Below are 18,085 nucleotides of genomic sequence, written 5' to 3'. Positions count from 1 at the left end.
TGGAGACTTGTAGATAATAGAATCTAGAGACTGTCAGATTTTCAACTAGTGCTATTTATGTTATCTCTGGTATATAAAAATACTTAACAGCAATTTTAATTCTACAAAATGTTAGTTCCTAGTGTGTCACTGATTTTGGTCACTTGTCAAAATAATCATATTGAATAATTGTGTCAAATCAAAACACAAATATTTGGTTCTTGGTCTTATTGTTTTAGTTGTTTCTGTCATTCCGAAATTAGTGATTGACATTGACTTAGTAGTATCCATTTAACAAGCCTCAGATTTAAACCATCTAAATTTACACAATTGTAAGACAGCCTCTGCAGAAGAGAGTTGTTTCCTTTGCCATGTAATGGGGATGACATATTTTAATATTGGAGACATAGAGAAAGGTGTACACCTTCACCTTACTTCTTACTCTGTATTATTCAAATGACTTTAGAAAGTCTTTGATCATTTGGAAATTGAAACAATAATTGGCCCTTTGCACGTGTGATGCTTCTTTTTAAAATGCATTTTCCTCCTTCTTTGCATGACCGGATTGTTTTCTTTGTCCTTCTGGTCTCAACTAAAATATCATTCTCTCCCCGAATATAGTCACTTTTCTTTTTATTTTTCTGTTTTAAAATTTCTTTGTGTCAATATATTTCTATCTGAATTTATCCTGTTACGTTTGTTTTGTTGTGTCTTGCCTGTTTAGCCCCTTTAGAATGTGAACTCTAGGAGAACAGGTTCCTGTCTACTCCCTGCTGTTCGCACAGGGTGTAGACCAGTGTGGGCACATAGTTGATGCTCAATAAATATAGATGGAGGCATATGGGCTTCTATTAGCTTTATCTTCATAGATTTTAAAAAATTAATAGACTTTATTTTTTAGAGGAGTTTTAGGTTTACAGAAAAATCTGGCAGCAAGTAGAGTTTCCATGTACTCTTTCTTCCCTGCCCTCACAGTCCCTGTTGTGAACCTTTGCATTGATGTGGTACATTTTTGCACTGGTGAACCAGTACTCTTCAATAATTTTTAACTAAAGTCCATAGTTCACTTTAGGGTTGCCTCTCTGGGTCGTAGGTTCTATAGATTTTGCCAAATGCATAGTGTCAGCCTCCACCATGATAGTCTCTTACAGGTTAGTTTCACTGCCTTTCAGAGTCCCCGCGCTTCGTCTATTTCTCTCTCTTCCCCAGCTCTAGCACCACTGATGTTTTTACTGTCTCCATAGACTTACGTTTTCCAGAATGTCATATAGTTGGAATCATACAGTAGGTAGCCTTTTCACAGGGCTTCTATCACTTCGCAATATGCATGTAAATGTCTTTTCTCTGACTTGATAACACCAAACAATTTCTTTTTGTCACTGAATAATATTCCATTTATGGATATACCACAGTTTGCTGAGCTCTTCACCTATGGAAGGGCATTCCAACTGCTTTGTATTCATAATTATTTAATTGTTATTTTGTTCATAATTTTGAAAAGTATGAACAAAGCTGCTATAAACAGTTTGTTCAGCTTTTTGAGTGGACATAAATTTTCATTTATGTAAATGCCTAAGAGTGTGATTAGAACTCCTGACCTCAGGTGATCCACCCGTCTCGGCCTCCTGAAGTGCTGGTATTACAGGCGTGAGCCACTGTGCCCAGCTTCCCATTGTTTTTTAAATTTGCCATTCCCTAATGACGTATAATATTTTGCATGTTTTCATACTCTTATTAACCATCTGTATATCTTCTATGGTAAAGTATCTGTTCAAATTTTTGGTCTGCCTTTTAATTGTTTGTTTTTTTGTTATTGTTTTTACTGTTTGGTTTTAAGAGTGATTTATATATTTTGGATACAATGCCTCTATTATGTGTTTTGCTAATATTCTATCACAGTCTGTGGCTTATCGTTTTACTCTCTTAACAGTGACTTTTAAAGAACAGAAGTTTTTTTTATTTTAATGAAGTCGAAGTTAGTGCTGTTTCTTTCACAGATTGTGCTCTTGGTGTTGTATTTAAAAACTCATTGCCAAACAAAATGTCATTTAGACTTTTTTCCTATTTTATCTTCTAGGAGTTTTTAGTTTTACATTTTGTCTAGATTTATTTATTTTGCATGTGGATGTTCACTTGTTTTAGTACCATTTGTTGAAGGACTAGTGTTTCTCCATTGAATTGTGACTGCTCCTTTGTCAAAGATTAGTTGATTATGTGGATATTTATGTGGAGATATTTCCGGGCTCTCTGTTCTGTTCTCTATTTATCTCTGTCCTTTCCTTCGTTAAAACTACTCTGTCTTGATTACTGAGGCTTTATGCTAAGACTTAAAGTTGGGTAGTGTCTGTTCTCTCACTTTATTTTTCCTTTTTAATATTATGTTGGTTATTCTGTTTCTTTTTTCTCTCCATGTAAACTGTAGAGTCCATTTGTAAATATCCACAAAGTAAAGTGATGAATTTTTTTATTGGGATTCCACTGAATGTATATTAGGTTGGGCAGAATTAATAACTTAAAAATATTGAGTTTTCCCAATCATAAACATGGAATATTTTTCCATTATTGGGGTAATCTTTGATTTTTAAATTTTTCCCCACATAGATCTTGTTCACAATTTGTTAAATTTATACAGAAATTTAACCAATGTTTTTAGTGTTTCATTTTTAATGTTGATGGTTAAGAATTTATCAATTTTATTAATCTATCCAGATAATCAGCTTTTAGTTTTGCTGATATTCTCCATTATTTTCATCTTTATTGATTTCTGCTCCAATTTTGGTTATTCCTTTTCTTATGCATACATTGAAGTTAATTTGCTCTTCTTTCTCTAGTTTCCTTAGATGTAGGCTGCTGTAGTTTGAATGTATCCTCCCAAAAAGCATGCATTGAAAACAATCCCCATTGCAATAGTGTTGGGGGTGGCCCTAATTGGGGTGTGTAGGGTTAACTTGGGTTATGATGGGTCGGAGACTGAAAGCTCAATCTCTCATCCTCCCCCTCTTGCCTTTGCTCAACCTCTGGCCTTCTGCCATGGGGGCAACACAGCAAAAAGGGCCTTGTCAAATGCTGGCACCTTGAAATTAGACTTCCCGGCCTTCAGAGCTGTTAGAAATAAATTCCTTTTCTCTATAAGTTACCCAGTCTCTGATATCTTGTTATAGAAGCACAAAATAAATTGAGACAGAAAGTTGGTACTGAGAGTAGTGTTATTGCTGTAACAAATACCTGACAATGAGGAAGCAGCTTTGGAACTGGGTCATGAGTCAAGCCTGAAATGGTTTTGAAGTGAATGCTAGAAAAAACCTGTTTTTCCATGATCTAAGCATTAAGGGTAATTGAAGGCTCAGAAGAAGGGAATAGTTGTAGGGAAAGTTGGAAACTTCTCAGATATTACTTAGGTTGCTATGATCAGAATCTGTGTTGAAATATGGATGGTAAAGGCAATTCTGATAACGTCTCAGACAGAAATGAGGAGCAAGGTATTGGAAACTGGACTAAAGGCCATTCTTGTTATATAGTAGCAAAGAACTTAGCTGAATTATGTCCATGCTTTAGGGCTCTATGGAAGGCAGGATTTAAAAACAATGAACTAGGATATCTGGTGGAAGAAATATCTAAGCAGCAAAGCATTTAAGGTGTTGCGTGGCTTCTTTTAATGAAATAAAACAAAACCCAAGAGATAAAAGATAATGTAAAGATGAAATTTATAATTAAAAGAGAAGCAGAACAGAAAGATTATGAAAACTCTCAGCCTGGCCATGTAAAAGTATAAAATGGTGTGTTTAGGAGAGAATACTAAGCGTGTAGCCAAGAGACCATTTGCTAGAGATTTGTATGGGAAAAAGGAAACCAGATTCTATTCATTAAGACACTGGAAGAATGACCCTGAATGCATTTCAGAGATTTTCCAGGCAAACTAGAACCTTAAGGCAAGGTTTCCAGAAAAGTGCCACTGGACGCCAACATTTGCTTTCCTGCACCACCCCAAGTGTCTGCTTCCTGTATTCCGATGTGGTGCTCTTTGGGTCTGTCAGCTGTGGATCAAGCCAGCCCAAGTGTGCCTTAGGCCAACACTCAAGAAGGTACAAACTGAAGCCTTGGCAGCATCCAGGTAATGCTAATTCTGCAGGTGCACAGAATGCAGAGTCTATGGTGGCATGACTTCTTGCAGTTAGATTTCAAAGGATGTTGGAGACAGACTTGGGGCCCAGCAACGTGTCAGGGGGCAGGTCCACTCCAGAGAGTCCCAATCAGGGTAATGCTTAGTGAAGCTATGGGAGCAGGACCACCTGCAAATTGCAGAGCTGCAGAGCCACTAGCGCATAACTTGAACCTGAGAGAGCTGCAGCAGGAGAAACTAACCCAGGAGAGCTGATATATGGGCTGAGCCCAGCAACACCATAGGGAAGGGCTGCCTGAGGCCTTTGGGATCCATTATTGTCCCACTATGCCCAGAAGGCAGAACATGGAGTCAAGGAAGATAATTTTGGAGCTTTAAGATTTGATGTTGTTTTCCCTATTGGATGTTGGACTTACTTGGGCCTGTTACTCCTTTATTTTCCCTGTTTCCTCCCTTTGGAATAGTGATATTTATCCTTTGCTTGTCCCACCATTGTATTGTGGAAGTGCATAACTGGATTTATTATCACGGGTTCACAGCTGGAAGAGAATTTGCCTCAAAATGAATTGTGTCTTGAGTCTTGCCAATATCTGAATTAGAGGAGACTTTGGACTTTTGAGTTGGTGCTGAAACAAGTTAAAACTTTGGGGCTTTTGAGATGGAATGCATATATTCTGCAAGTGAGAATATAATTTAGGGGGGCCAGGAGTGGGATGCTATGATTTAAATGAGTCCCCCAAAATGCACATGTTGCAAACTTAATCCTCAATACAATACTGTTGGGAGGTGGGGCCTAATGGGAGATGTTTATGTCATGAAGCTCCACCCTCACAAATGGATTAATGCTGATTATAACAGGGCTTGTGGCTTTGAGTTCTATCTTTTGCTCTCTTATTCTCCCTCTTGCCTCTGTCATGGGATGATGCTGTAAGAAGGCCCTCACCAGATGCTAGCACCTTGATATTAAACTTTTCCACCCTCAAGACTGATAAATTAGTTTCTTTTTTAAAAATAAATTATCTAATCTATGGGATTCTGTTAAAGCAGTACAAAATAGACTACAATAGAAGCTTAGACAACTTAGTTTATTTTTTTTCTTCTCTTCTAATGTATGCATCCAGTGCTATATGTTTCCCTCTAAGTGCCACTTTGGCTGTATCCCCACAAATTTGATAAGTTGTATTTTCATTCTCACTTAGTTCAAAACCCTTAAATTATCTTTGAGACATCTTTAACCTGTGGATTTTTTTCAAAAGTATATTGTTTAATAACCAAATAATTTGGATTGTCCAGCTATCTTTCTGTTATTGATTGCTGCTTTAATTCCATTGTGCTCTGAGAGCCTACTTCGTGTGATGTCTATTCTTTTAAATATGTTAACATGTGACTCCTGGCCCACAATGTGATCTCTACTGGTGAATGCTCCCTGTCAGAGGAACGTGCTTTCTATAACTGTTAGGTGAAGTAATTAGTCAGTCAGGTCCTGATGACTGACAGTGCTTTCAGTTCAGTTATGTCCTTACAACTTTTCTGTTTGTTGGATATGTGCATTACTGATAGAAGGGTGTTAAAGCTTCCAACTATAATAGTAGTATCTGTTTATTCTATCATTTCTATCTGTTCTTGCCTCATGCATTTTTACACTGTTTCTGGCCACATACACATTAGGGTTTTTATGTCTTCTTGGAAAATGTGACCCTTTTACCATTATGTGATGCCTCTCTCTATCTCTGATAACTTCCCTTGCTCTGAATTTTTCTGTCTGAAGTCAATACAGCTGCTCTCACTTTCTTTTGATTTGTATTAGCATGGTACATGTCTCTTCATCCTTTTACTTTCAGTCAATCTGGGTCTTTTTAAAGTGAGTTTCTTGTTGACAATATGTACTTGGGTCTTATTATTTGTATCCACTCTGAAAGTCTCTGTGTTTTAAGGGTGTACTTAAACCATGCACATTAAAAAATTACTGACATATTTGGGTTAATATCCTCCATATTTGCAACAGTCTATTCATTGTCTTTTTTCTTTTCATTGTACTTCCAGTGATTTTTGTGCCTTCTCTAGTTTTAGTTGAGTACTTCCTATGATTCCATTTTCTCTATTCTTTTGGCATATCAATTTGTTAAAAACTTTTTTTAAGTGGCTATTCTAGAGTTTTCTTTCTCTATTTATTTATTTATTTATTTATTTATTTATTTATTTATTTATTTATTTTGAGAGATAGTCTCATTCTGTCTCCCATGCTGGAGTCCAGTGGTGCGATCTCGGCTCACTGCAACCTCTGCCTCCCTGGTTCAAGCGATTCTCCTGCCTCGGCCTCCCAAGTAGCTAGGACTACAGGTGTGTGCCACCATACTCAGCTAATTTTTTTGTATTTTTAGTAGAGACAGGGGTTTACCATGTTGGTCAGGCTGGTCTCGAACTCCTGACCTCAAATGATCCACCAGCCTTGGCCACCTGAAGTGCTGGGATTACAGGCATGAGCCACCATGCCTGGCCCTCTAGAGTTTTCAATATACATTTATAATTAATCCAAGTCCACTTTTAATAACACTATAGTGCTTCTTGTTTACTGCAAGTATCTGATAACAGAGTACTTTCAATTTCTCCCTCCCACCTCTTATAACATTGCTGTCATTAATTTCACTTACCCATAAGCTATAATCATCAAATTCATTGTTGTGATAATGATTTTGAACAAACTATTCTCTGTTCAATCAGTAAGAATAAGAAAAATGAAATGTCTCATTTTACCTGCATTTATTCCTTTTGAAATGTTCTTCCTTTCTTTATATAGATCTGAGTTTCTGACCTATATCATTTCCTTCTCTCTAAGAAGCTATTTTAACATTTCTTGCAGGGTAGTTCTACTGGTGATATACTGCTTCATTTTTTTTTTTTTCTTTTTCACAGCGTCTTTCTTTCTCTTTCACTTATATGTTGTAATTTCACTGGACACAGAATTCTAGGCTGATGTTTAAATTTTTTTTCTTTCAACTCACTTCAAATATTTCACTCAACTCTCTTTTTGCTTGAATGGTTTCTGTAGAGAAGTCCTATGTAATTCTGATTTTTGTTCCTCCCTAAGTATGGTGGTTTTTTTTTCTGCCCTGTTTCAAGATTTTATCTTTATAAAAAGTTTCTGCAGTTTGAATATGACATGACTAGGTATAGATTTTTGGTATTCATCCTATTTGGTGTTCTGTGAGCTCCCTAGATCTGCTGCTTGGTGTCTATCAACTTTCCAAAATGCTTCACCATTATTTCTTCAAATATTTATTATTTTCCTTTCTTTCTTCTGCTTCTTGTATTCCTGTTATGTGTATTTTACACCTTCTGTAAATTGCCCACAGTTTTGGGGTATTCTGTTCCATATTTTTCATTCTTTTATTGTTGCATTTCAGTTTGGGAAGTTTCTACTGACATATCTTCAAGGTCACTGATTCTTTTCTTGGCCATGTCCAGTCTACTGATGTGGCCATCAAGGCCATTCTCCACTTCTTTTACAGAGATTTTGATTTCTAACATTTCCTTTTGATTCTTTCTTAGAGTTTCCATCTTTTTGTTTATATTATCCATATGTTTGTGCCTGTTGTTATTAACTTTTCCATTAGCATTGGTATCATATTAATCATAGTTATTTTGAATTTCTGGTCTGATCATTCCAAAATCTCTGCCGTATCTGAGCCGGCTCTGACTGTTGGCTTGCATTTTTTGATGTTTTTTTGCCTTTTGGCATGGCTTGTGACTGTTTTTGTTGCAAGACAGGCATGATGCACTGGGTAAAAGGAGTTAAAGGAGATAGGCTTTGAGTGTAAGATTTAGGTTTATGTGGCTGGGAGTCAGGCTATGTTTACCGTTTGCTGTAACTGTGGTATCAGAAGTTAAACATTTCCTCTATAGTCTCTGTTTTTGCCTCTCTGGTTTTCATTGAGTGTCCTTAGAGACTATGAAATAGAGTCTAATGCTAACAGTTCTTTAACTACAATTCTTTATTTCTATGCTATTGATGTGGAGGGGCCCCACTGATTTGGAGGTGAGCTGTTGGGAGAAGGGAAGCTTCTATACTCCTAAGACGAAGTTCTAGTCTTTTAAAAATTTGACGTATTTAAGGTGTACAACATGATGTTTTGGCCTACATATACACAGTGATATGATGCCTACGAGTAAGCAAATTATCATATCCTTCACCTTTCGTAATTACCTTGTTTCAGTCTTTTAATGAGCCTGACTGGGTATTTCCTTTCCCTCAGACTGGTTAGGTTTTATAAAAAACCCCAGTTGGTTAGGCGATAGTACACTAATTGTCCTTGAGGGCAGGTCTCCAAGGAGAACAGAGAGCTCTGGGCTTATTTCAAAATAGTTACTTTTCTTCTGCTCCAACAAGAACTACCAGGGACTTTTTCTCAGACCTCCTCCCAGAAAACCTGGGAGGCTTCTGGAAGCAAAACTCAGGAAAGTATGCTCGTCTCCTCCCCAACCCACCCCCAAAACTGGGATTTTTAACTTTCAGGCTACTTCACACGGAGCCTTCAGCAATTTACTAATTACCATTTAAGGCATCCCTACTTTAAACTTTGAAGTGGTTTCAGCTGTGGGCTTCTGCTCAGGTTAGCCGTGATTTTCTGTGTCCACCTGTCTGTCTCTCCAGTTTTTCAGGAAGCAGTTTGTCCTGTGACCTCCATTCTCTCATGGATCTAAGAAGAGTTGTTGATTTTCAGTTTGTTCAGCTTTGTTTTTGTTGTAAGGATAGGAGTGATGACTTCCAAATCCTATAACATGTCAGACTGGAAACCACTCTGCATGGATTTTTTATGGGAATTACTTAAGCAATCCATGTAATTGCTTTCTTTCCACTTCATTACTGTGGATGCAGCCGTGGGATCAAGGTGAGTAAAGACATGTCATTTATGTATGGAGCTGAGGCCATACCGCACATTCTCCTGTGACATGTGTAACTCGTGCTGACAAATCATACAGATCTGGAAACATTGTTTAATTTTAAATATTTCTAAATTTATGAATAAAACTTAGATCATATTTATACATGTTTATAAACAAGCTATATTCATACATATTCATATTCCTTCATATTATATATTGATTTTCATATATATTTTATATTATGTTTTTGCATATTGTTCATATATATTTAATTCATATATATTTCAATATTTATCACCTTCTATAAAGGGAAAAGGAATTATGACAGCTATAAGTCAGTAAACCTATTAAATATACCTGTTGAAGGAAACAAGTCTAAAGCCATGTTCCCTTCCATCCCAACATCTCTGCTAGTCAATGGCAGTTTCATAGAGGCGGCCTATCTTGATGGGTAAGAGCACATACTTTGGATTCAGACACACATGAGAGCAAGTTTCACATCTAACACTTGTAAGTTGGGCAATCTTTGTTAGCCACAGTTCATTGTTTATTCGATAGCCATATTAATAGCACCTAACATGCCTGATTCATTATTAAGTGAGCAAATGCATGTGGGTGTCCAGAAGCCTAAGGCACTCATGTTATTATCATTGATAACATCATCAGTGACATCACAGTCATTGCCCTTTTTATTATTTTTACTGCTCCTTATATGTTCTGTCACTTTCTGCTCAGCTTTAAATAAATTAAAAGCACAATTTAGCATATAATCTGGGTGTGCTACCCAGAAGCTACTGGCATCAACTCTCCTGTTTCTTGATAACTTTAAGATGAATATCTCCATCCCAGAACTTTCTTCTAAACTCTGGAGTAACAGTCTCATCTCTCAATTCTTCTCCATCTGGGAAAGCAGGGAGATCAAACTCATAGCCCACCTTTCCCCAGAAATCATTTTTTGCTAAATCAAATTAGCAAAGATTGAAACATATAATGAAAGTTGATAAAGGTATATTGTGTTAGTACTTTTACACACTGCTTAAGAGAGTTCATGTTTATTTATGAAAGCATTTGGTTACATGTATTAAAATCATTTAGGTATTCTTAATATTTATGCCAATATTTCTACTGCTGGGAATCTAGCCTAGGAAAACATTCAGAAATGTGGACAAATATTAACGTAAGATTTTATGAATTATGCCTCCATTTATAACTGGGAAAATTAGGAAGAATCTGAAGGTCTGATTATTGAGTAACGGTTATATATATATATACACACACATATATACACATACACTACGGGGGATGTCAGCTATCCAATATCAAGTGAAAAATAAGAAACCACAATCCATCTACAATAGTCTGTGAAAGTAAACACGTATGTATGCAGGCACACACAACATACTCACAGGAGAAAATTGAAGAATCCTAAATTAGTCAGTATGTTATGGCTGGAAATTGAGATATTGTGAATTGTCATTTTCCCCTTGATACACATCTCTAATTCTACATTTTATAATTCTGATAAAAATAAATACTAAATTACTATAGAAAAAAGAGTAGGCTTACAGTTTGGAAGTGTTGTGTTTTATAAAGTCTATCATCTTTATTATTAATTTTGTTCAAACTCGAACTGCTGTAGATTCATGTGGTGTACTCTGTGATTTGTCTGTGGTAGATTTTTAGGGTGGTTACTTGAATACTTGAATTCTTATTTAATGTATTAAATGTTATTTAATGTATCAAATGTTATTTAATGTATTAACTGATTAAATAATACAGGCAGAATAGTACGCATCACAGCTCACTTTACTCTAGAGACAAAAGTGAAAATGGTCTGAGAAAAATGAATGTCATCAGAAGATGGTGCAGGCTGGGCTCCTAGGATGGTGATGTGCGGTCTTCCAGTCGCTTGCACTTTGGGGCTCTGAGGCCGTATTTCTAGAGTGCGTGGAGACGCCATTTCCCCCTCATCCTGCTGAGGCGCCTGCAGCATTTCCTACAGCTGCTTTTATAAAGGTCAGAGGGAACATAGCCAGATGCTCTGGCAGTAAGCAGGATGGGGGAAGAGATCGCTGCTGCATGAACCCCATGTCCAGGGGCTCACGGACAGACAGAAAAGCAAACTAGGGAAGCCAGACCTGCCTTTCATTTGTATTGTTCTTATTGTGTTGGGAATTGGTGGGTTCTTGGTCTCATTGACTTCAAGAATGAAGCTGCGGACCCTCGCGGTGAGACAGCTCTTAAGGTAGCGCGTCTGGAGTTTGTTCCTTCTGATGTTCAGATGTGTTCGGAGTTTCTTCCTTCTGGTGGGTTCGTGGTCTCGCTGGCTCAGGAGTGAAGCTGCAGGCCTTGGCGGTGAGTGTTACAGCTCTTAAGGTAGCGCATCTGGAGTTGTTCGTTCTTCCTGGTGGGCTCGTGGTCTCGCTGGCTTAGGAGCGAAGCTGCAGACGTTTGCGGTGAGTGTTACAGCTCATAAAAGCAGCGTGGACCCAAAGAGTGAGCAGTAGCAAGATTTATTGCAAACAGCGAAAGAACAAAGCTTCCACAGTGTGGAGGGGACATGAGTGGGTTGGCACTGCTGGCTCGGGCAGCCTGCTTTTATACTCTTATCCGGCCCCACCCACATCCTGCTGATTGGTAGAGCCGAGTGGCCTGTTTTGACAGGGCGCTGATTGGTGCGTTTACAATCCCTGAGCTAGATACAAAGGTTCTCCACCTCCCCATCAGATTAGTTAGATACAGAGTATGGACACACAGGTTCTCCAAGGCCCCACCAGAGTAGCTAGATACAGAGTGTGGACTGGTGCACTCACAAACCCTGAGCTAGACACAGAGTGCTGATTGGTGTGTTTACAAACCTTGAGCTAGATACAGAGTGCCGATTGGTGTATTTACAATCCCTGAGCTAGACATAAAGGTGCTCCAAGGCCCCACCAGACTCAGGAGCCCAGCTGGCTTCACTCAATGGATCCTGCACCCGGGCTGCAGGTGGAGCTGCCTGCCAGTCCTGCGCCATGCACTCGCACTCCTCAGCCCTTGGGTGATGGATGGGACTGGGCGCTGTAGAGCAGGGGGCGGCGCTCCTCAGGGAGGCTCGGGCTGCACAGGAGCCCACGGAGGTGGGGGAAGGCTCAGGCATGGCGGGCTGCAGTCCCGAGGCCTGCCCCGCGGGAAGGCAGCTAAGGCCCTGCGAGAAATCGAGCACAGCGCAGGTGGGCTGGCACTGCTGGGGGACCCAGTACACCCTCCGCAGCCGCTGGCCCGGGTGCTAAGTCCTTCATTGCCCGGGGCGGCAGGGCCAGCCAGCTGCTCCCAGTGCGGGTCCCGCCAAGCCCATGCCCATCTGGAACTCCAGCTGGCCCACAAGCGCCGCAGGCAGCCCCGGTTCCCGCTTGCGCCTCTCCTTCCCCACCTCCCTGCAAGCTGAGGGAGCTGGCTCTGGCCTTGGCCAGCCCAGAAATGGGCTCCCACAGTGCAGCGGTGGGCTGAAGGGCTCCTCAAGTGCTGCTAAAGTGGGAGCCCAGGCAGAGGAGGCGCCGAGAGTGAGCGAGGGCTGTGAGGACTGCCAGCACGCTGTCACCTCTCATTATGGCAAGGACACACTCCCCCAGCAAGTTAGACATATTGTTATTTTTCTTTTACCCACAAGGGAAGGAGGCTCAGAGAACTTGTGTAGCCTTGTTAACTTTATGTGGCTAGGAGTTGGCAAGGCTGGGATGTGGACCCCAGATGTGTAACTGGCAGCTCATGTTCTTGTCCTTGTTCCCTGCTGTGTTGTTGGGGGTAATTTAGGGATATTGTCCCCTATTCATACCACGCTCAGGGGAGTGACCGTATGCAGGCACTCAGGAGATGGAGGCGGGGGTGATTCCAGGAGGTTCAGATGGTCTGTGTGATGGTTAATACTGAATGTCAACTTGAGTGGATGAAGGATACAAAGTATTGATCCTGGGGTGTCTGTGAGGGTGTTGCCAAAGGAGATTAACATTTGAGTAGGTGGACTGGGAGAGGCAGACCCACCCTTAATCTGAGTGGGCACCATATCTAATCAGCTGCCAGTTCGGCTAGAATAAAAGCAGGCAGGAAAATGTTGAAAGAGAGACTGGCCTACACTTCCTGCCTACATCTTCTCCCTGGCAGGATGCTTCCTGCCCTCAAACGTCAGACTCCAAGTTCTTCAGTTTTGGGACTCGGACTGGCTCTCCTTGCTCCTCAGCCTGCAGATGGTCTATTGTGGGATTTTGTGATGGTGTGAGTTAATACTTAATAAACTCCCATTTATATGCATATATATGTATACATATATGTAATATATGCGTATATATATACATTATGTAATATATGCATATATATGTATACATATATCCATATAAATGTATATAATTAATATACATATATACACATAATACATATATACACATGTGTATATGTGCATATATACACACGTGTATATGTGCATATATACACACGTGTATATGTATACATATATGCATGCATATATGTATATATGTATATATACACACGTATATATATACATATATACACGTGTATGTATACATACACACGTATTCATGTATACATACACACGTATGCATGTATACATACACACGTATGCATGTATACATGCATGTATACACACACGTGTATGCATGTATACATACATGCATTATACACATGTATGCATGTATACACACACATATATGCATGTATACATACACACATGTATGCATGTATACATACACACATGTATGCATGTATACATACACACATGTATATATGTATATATACATATATGTGTATATACACACGTGTATATATGTATATATACATATATACACACGTGCACATACACATCTACATATATGTATATACACATATAAATGTATGCATTTATGTATATATACACATATGCATATAAATGTATATCCACATATGTGTATATATGTATATATGTACGTGCATATGTAGATACACGTACATATATGCATATATACACATGTATACATATATACATGTGTATATATATTTATATATGCATATATATTACATATATGTATATAAATATTCCATTAGTTCTGTCCCTCTAGAGAACCATTTTATATATATTATATATATATATATATATATATATGTATATTCCATTAGTTCTCTCTCTCTAGAGAATCTTAACTAATACAGTCTGGAAGGGAGAGAATTAGTAAGGCCTGTGGATCACTCCTCTTTCCCCAGTACCACAGAACCTCAGCTTCTTGCAGTTGTGATACTCTGGTAACTGGTCACCTCCCTTCTCTGTAATAAATTGTATCCATTGCTGTTGGAATACAGCACTGAGTGTGTATTGACCTTGCACCAAAAACACTGGTGGTGGAGGGATTAAAATCCTAATCCTGCCTGGCACTCAAATCTCTCCAAATTTGGCCTCAAACAACATTTACAATTCTTAGTCACACATATTCTCCTGCATGTACCCTCAAAAACGGTCCAATGACATGGACATCACCTTCCTCTTCTCAGACTTACCTGTTCTGTCACCTCCAGACACTTACTCAAGGTCTTCCCTCTTCCTGGAACACATGTCCACACCTCTCAGGAATCAGCGATGTTGTCTCCACCCAGCTGGGAGAAATTGCTTCCACCTCTTATACTCTCAAGATATTTAAATTATATAACTTCCAGGGCTCAATCACTTTCTCTATTATGGAATGGTGGGGGCAGAGGGCAACATGACAAAGCCCAGTGGCTTCTGAGTCCACAGTGAACATGCAGGCTTCATCACTCTCCTTGTGTGACCTTAAACACAACATTTTAACTTCTGTCAGACACAGATCCCTCACTCCCCAAATGGAGACATTAATATCAATCTGACCGAGTTGTTCTTGGGATTAAACGTGATATTTTCTTGTACCTGGTTATGCCAGATGCTCAACAAATTTAAGTTAAACGAAATAACAGCTACAACACTGAGCAACTGTACCGTTCTTAACTGCTTTCTGGATACACGCTTATCTTAGCTTTACAACTGATGTTTGAGAGTAGCTCTGCCGCCATTTCCCTTACCATAGAGATGAGGAAACTGGGGCCAGAGAGATTAATGAGTCCTCCAAGGTCACTCCGCAGCGGAAAGGACAGCTTAACACTCACTGTCTTATGTTCTGATTGGAGAATCAGACTAGAGCCAGGCCGTGTCTTCCCACAACCCTGTCAGCCCGGAGCCATCTTGACCCAGAAGGACCTCAGGAGAAGGGAGAAAATAGGAGTTAGACTTTTTTAGCCCTAGTATACACATTAAGCAGAAAATGAGGACTTAAAGAAAGAAAACTGAGCCTGGCATGTTCTGGAATATGAAGGCAGCATTGTGGTGCTCTTCCTCAGCGAAGACAGTGCATATCACAGTGCAGACAGGCGTAGAAACAGTCCTAGCCCGTCCTTGCCTGTTTGCAAGAAAACAAATGCCATACAACATGGAAAAACTACACCTTTCTCACAGTGTCCATTCTAGAAATGTGCAGCTGTGTTCATTGCTTAATTATTCTATCGGGAGAGGGTAGCATTGTGACTAAATCCTGGCCCTTTTTACTAAATGTTTCTCTTTAACTCCTCAGCTGGGAAGAGAGCTCAATGCATCCACCACGGTCATCATGCGTTCGACACAGCACTGCCTGGCTGGTCTGCCCTGGCCAACTGGGTCTCCTCCGTGATTTTGTGTCCTTGCTAATGATGAGGGGTGTGCAGTCCTAGTCTTGCTGGCTCAGCCCCAGGGGATATTTAGCAATCCATCTTATGCCTTTCTCATGCAGAGGACATCTAACTGATGTAACTTATTTTTATGACATTAATTTTAGAATATATTTTTTCTGCTCTAATATAAATATTCGTTGGCCAATAATTCAGGAAAAATAAACAATAAACCAGGATAAATGCACAAAATAAAAAAGTGAGCCCACTAAATATATTATTGGAAATATCTATACAAACACTAGAAATGAGGATGATTTGACCTCTAGGTATTTATGAGCTCTTAAAACATTATTTTCCAGGGGAGGCCTACGCCTACCTCCTGTTTTACACAGGGAATAGTGGTGTTCTATCTGTGAAACTCAGTGTTGGTTCTCTCAGCTCACCCTGTTGGATGGTATCGCAACATTAAAATATCTGTGTCTTCCATGAAAAGACCTCAAATGTATTCCTTTCTCCCCTTCACACAGCCGTGAATGCAGCTCAGGAAGCAATGGGACTTGCAGCCTCATCCCACTGTAATTATTCCACTGGCTTCCAGAGCGTCCTGAGGTTTGCAGGCTCTTTACAGATAGGTTGCTTCCATTTCTCATGCAGTGTGATCCAGCAGCACACCCAACAAGGCTGTGAAGGCAGCTCAGGGCTCGCAGCATCTCCAGTGCTCCACCACAGTCCCGCCTGCGTCGGTAAAACTGCTTAAGGCAGCGCTAATTAATTTCTCCTGCTTATCCTGCACTCCCCTCGCAGGGTATCGGGTCTCAGAATCGACTTCCTGGACTTGTATTCATTCACAATCCAAATTAGCTTAATGCACGACAGAAGTCTCATCTTGACCTAGAGGTAGCAGTGAGTCTCTAGGGAGAAATCAAATACTGAGTCAATTTAAAAAAATAAAATAAAATTAGACCTACCGCATCAAATTTATTTCCAGCACCTTTGAGATGGGAAGGAGAGGAGGGGAGGCAGTGACTCTTGGTTCCTGAGAGAAGCTGTGTGTGCACACTTGGAAAAGCAGCTGCCGAACGCATTCCTGGATTTTAACTAAATTACGTTAGTGTCAAAATGCAACGTATGCATCTATTGACAGCATAGGGACAAAGAAAACAAATCGTAAAGCAACAATTTTAGGTAATTACCTCAAAGTTATCGCCAGTTCTGTCTCCTAGTTTCCCCCTCCGTCTCATGCCTATATTGTTTAAATTTATCAGTTGGTTAGTTCAAATAAAGCACCAAGGCATATTCAACATACCACCTGTGTTCAGGATATATTTCCCTGAGTTCCTGCCAGTCTTTGGCACGTCTGCTGCTGGAAATGAATCAGAATACAGGGAGAGGGCTAATTGACAGGTCTGTGGATGCCGAAGGTAAGCTGCGACCTAAAATGAGAACTGTTCTCTTAATGAGAGACAGCAGAAGCGTGTGGCCGGGCACGCTCGCGCCTCGCCGCGGCCAGCAGATGGCAGCAGAGCCTTGGAAGCCGGCGGGCACCAGGCTCTGTTGAAAATGCCCTCCTTCATTTCCATTCATCTTCACTTGCCAGAGTCTTATAAGTGCTTTCTGTAGAACTGACCCTGAAATTGCATCATTTAATCTATAATCATATATTGCCAACATTTCTCCCTTTTACCGCTTATCAATGACATTAATTCAGAGGAAACAGGGACCACTGATAGCTTTAGGCAACTCTGCAAAAAGGAGATATTCCTAACGGGCAGATACACTGCCAGGGACAGCCAGCTTGCCCGAAATAAGGAAATGCATTTTAACAGAAACGGGGGAGCACATGAAAAAATCATTTACACTTTGTATTTCTTTCTTCCTTTGCTTTTCTTTAGCACACTTTACTTTGCACTCAAACCCGATTTTTGATTTAAGGTGCATTTGCTTTAACAACCAGTTGAATATTTCCCCATATTTAATAAGATTATTTTTATGTAACATTTTAAAATATTCTTTCTCCAGGATATATAATCAGAAATTGATGTCTAGGATAGAATTTCACATGGTAAAGACTAGGCCCTGTAATACCCCAATTACTTTCAGCAATATCTTAGCGGTCTGATGATTGCAAAGTAGAGGCGTTTCTGGGAAATGAAAAGATTCTGTAGGAGTGATGGCTGTCAGCATACATAGATTTAATTCTTTACAGCTACACTGATGAAGAAAATACATTCTTTTTCTTCTCAAACCTCTCAAAATTCCTCGGAGAGTAAAAGAATGCTTTGCTTATTAGAAAGATTGTCATGATCTGCCAAGACTCTAGATGGTACTATGGATTCACCCTGTCGTTTCTATACTAACATTTGTTAAGATTCTTCTTTTTATCCACTTTTTAGGGTGTATGGGATACTTGCATGAGAAAATACA

General features: G+C 39.7%; 1 long non-coding RNA gene across 2 annotated transcripts; it reads right to left on the bottom strand.

Moving 5' to 3' along the window:
• Positions 1-6,859: 6,859 nt before the first annotated feature.
• On the bottom strand, positions 6,860-17,091 carry LOC109027210 (uncharacterized). Of its 2 annotated transcripts, XR_008680768.2 has the most exons (4): positions 16,105-17,091; positions 15,041-15,215; positions 14,504-14,773; positions 6,860-11,424 (listed from the first exon to the last, which is right to left on the bottom strand). It is a non-coding gene; the product is annotated as an uncharacterized lncRNA (long non-coding RNA). The 2 variants fall into 2 exon arrangements; XR_002006315.3 differs by having other exon boundaries at positions 15,041-17,091.
• Between the last annotated feature and the right edge of the window lie 994 nt (positions 17,092-18,085).

The sequence above is a fragment of the Gorilla gorilla genome, chromosome 5, assembly GCF_029281585.2.
Source record: "Gorilla gorilla gorilla isolate KB3781 chromosome 5, NHGRI_mGorGor1-v2.1_pri, whole genome shotgun sequence".
Lineage (NCBI taxonomy): Eukaryota > Metazoa > Chordata > Mammalia > Primates > Hominidae > Gorilla > Gorilla gorilla.
This window is presented reverse-complemented; position numbering and strand designations above follow the sequence as displayed.